At 38.8% G+C, this 7034-nt stretch overlaps 1 pseudogene; it reads right to left on the reverse strand.

Moving 5' to 3' along the window:
• Positions 1 to 5315, reverse strand: part of LOC128573503 (heterogeneous nuclear ribonucleoproteins A2/B1-like) — a 30395-nt pseudogene extending 25080 nt beyond the window's left edge.
• Positions 5316 to 7034: the final 1719 nt, after the last annotated feature.

Genomic DNA, 7034 nt, shown 5'->3' on the forward strand with positions numbered 1-7034 from the left:
GATTCAACGCCATCCCTATTAAAATACCAACATCCTATTTTCAAGACTTGGAAAAAATGATTCTGTTCTGTATTTTGTATGGAACCAGAAAAAAACCCATATAGCTAAGGCAGTTCTTAGTAATAAAAACAAAGCTGGGGACATCACCATAGCAGATTTTAGGTTGCACTACAAGGCCATAGTGGTCAAGACAGCATGGTACTGGCACAAAAATAGAGACATAGACATTTGGAATCAAATAGAAAACTAAGAAATGAAACCAACAACTTACAACCACCTAATCTTCAATAAACCAAACAAGAAAGTACCCTCGGGGAAAGACTTGCTATTAAATAAATGGTGCTGGGAGAACTGGATATCCACATGTAAAAGACTAAAACTAGACCTGCACCTTTCTCCACTCACAAAAATTGATTCAAGATGGATAAAGGACTTAAATTTAAGGCATGAAACAATAAAAATCCTCAAAGAAAGCTTAGAAAAATCACTGGAAGATATTGGCCTGGGGAAAGACCTTATGAAGGAGACTGCCATGGCAATTGGAACAACGACAAAAATAAACAAATGGGATTTAATTAAGGATAAGCTTCTGTATGGCTCAGAAGACAACAACCAAAGCAAATAGACAACCTGCCCAATGGGAAAGGATATTTGCATATTTTGAATCAGACAAAAGCTTAATAACTAGGATCTATAGAGAACTTAAATTAATCCACATGAAAAAAGCCAACAATCCCATACATCAATGGGGAAGAGAGATGAACAGAACCTTCTCAAAGAAGACAGATGAGTGGCTAGCAAACATATGAAAAACTGCTCATCATCCCTAATTATTAGAGAAATGCAAATTAAAACCACCCTGAGATATCATCTAATCCTAGTGAGAATGGCCCACATCATAAAATCTCAAAACTGCAGATGCTGGCATGGATGTGGAGAGAAGGGAACACTTTTACACTGCTGGTGGGACTGCAAACTAGTACAACCTTTCTGGAAGGAAGTATGGAGAAACCTCAAAGCACTCAAGCTAGACCTCCCATTTGATCCTGCAATCCCATTACTGGGCATCTATCCAGGAGGAAAAAATACTTTTTATTATAAAGACACTTGTACTAGACTATTTATCACAGCTCAATTTACAATCGCTAAAATGTGGAAACAGCCTAAATGTCCCTCAACCCAGGAATGGATTGGCAAGCTATAGTACATGTACACCATGGAATACTATTCAGCCATTAAAAAAAATGGAGATTTTGCAGCATTTTATTAATCTGGATGGAGGTGGAACACATTATTCTTAGTGAAGCATTGCAGGAATGGAAATGCATGAATCCTATGTATTCAACTTGATATGAGGACAATTAATGACAGTTAATGACATGATGGGGGTGGGGGAAAGGGAGAGCAGGCAGAGAGAAGGAGGGGGCAGGTGGGGGACAGGAAAAGGAAAAGGAAAAAAAACAGTGACTAGGGCGGCGCCTGTGGCTCAAGGAGTAGGGCGCCAGTCCCAAGTGCCGGAGGTGGTGCGTTCAAACCCAGCTCCGGCCAAAAAAACCACAAAAAAAAAAAACAGTGACTAATTCTCACATAAGTTGGATTTAATTCGGACCAAAGTATATTACTTGAACAATAACTTTTAATTCAACTTGTTAATATGTTGTTTAGGATATTGCACCCTCATTTATAAGTGAAATAAGTCTGTGATTTCCCTTTATAATAATATATTTTTCTAATTTTAATATCCAGAATATCCAGATGTGGTAGAATGAATTTGAAGGATTCTTCTTTTCCTATTGTCAATGAGATTTGGCATGATCTGCTTTTTGAAATTATCTTCTATTTTTATTTATAAATATTAGTTGTCTATTTTTTGAGACTTTGGGGAAAAAAATGAGTATTCCCAGAAATAATTCTCCTCACCATAGAGGCCTTTTTGGGGGGTTTGTTTTTTCTCTCTTACTAGCAAAAGTTTCCATAATTTAAGTAGCTGGCATTACATGTGGTTTCTTTGTTTTCTTGCTAGAATTTTACCTTTTCATAATTTCAAGTTCAAGTTCAATTGTATCTGCGATTGAGGCAGCACTTTGTTGGAAATTATGAAATACGTTTTGATCTTTTTGATCATCCGTAGTGGATGCTATGATGTGCTTCCTATATTTTCACAAATCCCCCAACCCTTTTGAGACTGAAGTTCCCCTTCCCTCAGCTACTGGGACTATTGGTAGTTGGCTGCTCTCTGCTGAGTTCTTCTCTGGAAATTGCTGCTTGCTAAAGAGAGTCATCTCATTCAAGGTTCATGTTTGTGGGGCGGCAGATATCCAAGGACTGGACATTGCCTGAATTCAGACATCTTTGAGGGGCTTTCCCAACTTCAGGGGTACCTCAACGGATCAACTGAGACATTTGTCGGGACCTTGATAGAGTTCAGCTTCTTGCTCTGTCTGTCCTGCTTCATTCTTCACTCTCACTGGTCCTCCTCTGGACAGCACTGCCCGATAAATACACTTGCATATTTCTATCACAGAGTCTGCTTCCCAGAAACCTACACTGCATTGTTACCACTGTATGTTATTTAATGTATATAATATTTTCGTGGAAAATATATTTCATTATCCTTGTGCTTGGACATATAAATTAACTCATGTAATAAAATTTGTCATTTGTTCCAATAAAAAATAAAAAAATAAATGTACTAGCCCTGGAGAGGCTCCTGAATCTTTTCACACGATCATTATTGTGATCATGTTCCCTTTTCACAAACCACTGAAAAGAGCAGACAGAAAGAAAGTGTAAATTCTCGTCTTTACATTCACCAGCTCCTCGTCCTTTAGACTCTGTTGTATCATCTCGAGGGTTCCTGAGGAGTCCCTGAAGGAACAATAGTGTGAGTGTCTGGCCTCAGACTCAAAATCATATCTCAGGGCAGAATCCATTACAGGATCAGAAACACCTGTGATAAGCCTGGCCCCAACAGCAAGACAGCTGCTGACCATCCTGCTGCTAGAAAGACAGAAGGAAGGGATGCAGCAGATTCGCAGGACACTGATGTGGCTACAGTTATCTTTGTCCCCCTTAAAATCAGCTGGCCACTTAGCCTCGGCTTCTGGGCTCTTCCTCGCTTCCTTTCTTTGGGACGCCACACCATCTCCCTGTGCTCTTCTTTCTCTTTCCCCACTCTCACTCTCTCATTCCCTCACTCCCTCTCTTCTATTAGTAGAATATAAAATAAATTGAATACTTTTATATCCTGATCTTTGTCTAGAGAAAATCTTTTCTTGATTCACACACAGAGCACCTACTGTGCTTTCTACCCCAAAGGAAAGGAGAAAGGAAGGAAGGGGCCCTCCCCTGCCTGTATCTGGAGGAGATGGGCATGGCGCCCGCCTAAGTTAAAGGTATGGAAATCTGTGTGACTGTCCCTTGCAGGGAGGTCTGATCATCATCATTTTTGCCCACATTTCCCCTTCCCTTTCCAAATGACCTCTTCTAAAACCACATGCTTATTTAACCGAACTTGCTTCCTCTACTGGCAAAAGAGAAAAGGGCATTTTTTTGGTTGTGTTGCAAGAAAGTCAGGAGACCACAACAGATTTGCATCTGATTTAGTTTTGTATTTTATCACTTTATGTGAGGAAGGAAGAGAGGGAGGGAAGACATTCTGTGTGATGTTGTTAGACATGGTCCATGGGTTTATGGAGGGCTGGGTTTGGCTGGTGGATAGACTCTGGAACCCCAGGACAGACCAATGAACTGCTCCTTCTTGCCAGGTGGGGCCCAGAAGACAGATTTTGATTTGTAAGAGCTGGGCTAGAAATATGCCTTTAAGAAAGTGGCTTTTCTAACTTTATAGGTTAAGTGTGCTGGTAAAAATGTGTTCTCCTTCAAAGAAAGTTTTCCTTATATTTACCAATGTGTAGCTTAGTAACAGTGGGGTTGCTTCGTGGGTGTCTTGTTTTGCACTCTGTGGGTAAAGAGAGCTGAATTTAAAACTGGTTGCAAGAAAAAGGGTATAAGTGCATTTGAATTTCTCTTCTTTAAACTTCTTTTCATGGGTATGTAATGTTAAGCATACACTCCATCAGTTTAGTAAAAATCCTATTATGTTGCCTATTTGTGGGACCTCTCCTGAGGAATTTTGAATGTTATGAGCACCGTGAACTAGTGTCAGCTCTCATGAATGAACTATCCTGTGTAAGGCTGATGAGCTGTTCAGTAAATGTGCTCGGTGTGAGGGGGTAACAGGAACCGCCTGTCAGTCAGAGCATGTATCAGAATGACCATGACTTGATGTTTTCAACTCAACAAATAGCTATATTTTAAAAAATAAAATGTGAAGTTGTTTGTACTTGGAAAAGAGGGCGGAGGACATTTAATGACATTCAGAAGTATCCTTTTGTGTCCAGCTTTGTCATAAAAATTTTGTAGTTCAGTTAATCTAACTGTGAATATATAAAATCTTTGTAAATTTTGACAATTGTACCTGCTATTTCAAATGGTGGAATAGTGAGGCTTATTTGAATGCACTTCTAAATTATACACACACAATAACCAAGTCGAAATACATTTCTTTTCTTTCTTTCTTTTTTTTTTTTGAGACAGAGTCTCACACTATTGCCATGGTAGAGTGCCATAGTGTCATAGCTCACAGCAACCTCACCCTCCTGGGTTTGACCGATCCTTCTGACTTACCCTCCCCAGTAGCTGAGACTACAGGCTAATTTTTCTATTTTTAGTAGAGATGGGGTCTTATTCTTGCTCAGGCTGATTTCTAATTCCCGAGCTCAGGCGATCCACTGGCCTCCCAGAATGCTAAGCCAAGTACATTTCTATTCACAGATTTCTTAATATAGTAAGTATGTTATTTTTACCAATATAAATAATTGTATCTTCAGTGTTTAACTTGTAAACTAAACATAAACATGGGAATGTTTTCTCAGGAATGGAAAAAAAATATCCAATGTAATCCAATTCAGTATTAATTGCAATAATGTCAAATGCTTCACCTACAACAGAGTAAATTTCCAAAAGTCACTTTTTTGATTTGGGGAATTAAAAGAAAGAAAAAAAATCAAATCATGATTTTCTACTTGAGTTACCTGACGGCATTATGTAACTGTTTCCTTCTTTTAATGGAACCAACATATTAACAATCATTGGTTCACTTTTCATGTGTGCAGTAAAAAACTTGGAGTAAAGAAATGAGTGTAATTAATTTAGAAGAACAGTCTTTGGTTTAAATGAAGTCATGCTCCATAAAGTAATATGTAAGCTCACCTTTTATAGCCTGCATTTTCATCATTATCTTTCAGCACCATCTTCTTAATGTAGCTATTAACTTTCGAAGGAGATGCCGATACTTCTCGTGATCAGCAATCTGTGTCTTCCAGTTTCCATGTAATCAAGCTTGTTCCAAGCTGCTGGCACAAGACTGCACTTTGCATTATCACTGAATGTCCCTCATGCTGTTCTCCAAAAAGAAGGATTAGTTACACTGTGACCGAACATTAAATTACAGCTCTGTTCACTATGGGTACATCTTCCAATCTGTAAGGTGAGAAGAAGGCAGAAGCCCTAAGTACAACCTGGAGGTTACAAATCCCACCCCAGCTTGTTTTATTATTTATTTATTTATTCCTTTTATTAAGTCATATGTACATAGATCATGAATACATTTATGCCTGTGTGGGATTCCATGTGTTGATTATTTGTACAAATTGGAGTGCTTACATCCAACTAATTAACATAGCTTTCACCTCATTTACTTAATCACTGTGTTAAGACATTTGTGTTCTATACTTCATAGATTTGACTTGTATCCTAGCGAAATGCTCCATAGGTGTGGTCCCACCATTAACCCTCCCTCTATTAAACCACCCCCTCCCCTCCTATCTCCCTCCCCTTCTCTCCTTCGCCTTGGGCTATAGTTGTGATTCATATGAAAGTGTGAGAGATTATAAATTGGTTTCATAGTAGTACTAAGTACATTGGCTATTTTTTTTCCATTCCTGAGATACTCTACTAAGAAGAATATTTTCCAGCTCCATCCATGTAAACATAGAAAAGGTAAAGTCTCCATCTTTCTTTAAGGCTGCATAGTATTCCATGGTATACATATACCACAATTTATTAATCCATTCATGGGTCGATGGGCATCTGGGCTTCTTCCATGACTTGGCAATTATGAATTGAGCTGCAATGAACAATCTGGTGCAAATATCTTTGTTGCTGAGTGATTATTGGTCTTTTGGATACACACCTAGTAGAGGATCAAATGGCAGGTCCACATTTAGGTCCCTGAGTGTTCTCCAAACTTTTTTCCGAAAGGAACGCACTAGCTTGCATTCCCACCAGCAGTGCAGAAGTGTTCCCTTTTCTCCACATCCACACCAACATTTGTAGTTTTGGGATTTTGTGATGTGGGCTACTCTTACTGGAGTTAGATGATATCTCAGAGTGGTTTTGGTTTGCATTTATTTAATGATTAAAGATGATGAGCATTTTTTCATGTTATCTGTAGGCCATGCACCTGTCTTCAGAGAAGCTTCTGTTCATGTCTCTTGCCCACAAGGAAATGGGATCACTTATTCTTTTCTTATTATTAAGTTTGAGTTGTCTGTGGATTCTGGTTATTAGACCTTTGTTGGAAACATAACCTGCAAATATCCTCTGCCATTCTGAGGGCTGTCTACTTGCTTTACTTACTGTGTTCTTGTCCGTGTAGAAGCTTTTTAGTTTGATCAGATCCCAGTAACGCATTTTTGGTATAGCTTCGATTGCCTTGGGGGTCCTTCTCATAAAGTGTTCTCCCAGGCCAATTTCTTCAAGTGTTTCCCCTGCACTCTCTCCAAGAATTTGTATAGTTTTATGTCTTAAGTGTAAGTCTTTTATCCAGTGACAGTCAATTTTTGTTGAGGAGAAAGGTGTGGGTCCAGTTTCAGTCTTCTAAAAGTTGCCAGCCAATTCACCCAGAACCATTTGTTAAATAAGGAATCTTTCCCCCAATTTATATTTTTGATAGGCTTATCAAATATCAA

This window comes from Nycticebus coucang, chromosome 21 (assembly GCF_027406575.1).
Source record: "Nycticebus coucang isolate mNycCou1 chromosome 21, mNycCou1.pri, whole genome shotgun sequence".
Classification (NCBI taxonomy): Eukaryota; Metazoa; Chordata; class Mammalia; order Primates; family Lorisidae; genus Nycticebus; species Nycticebus coucang.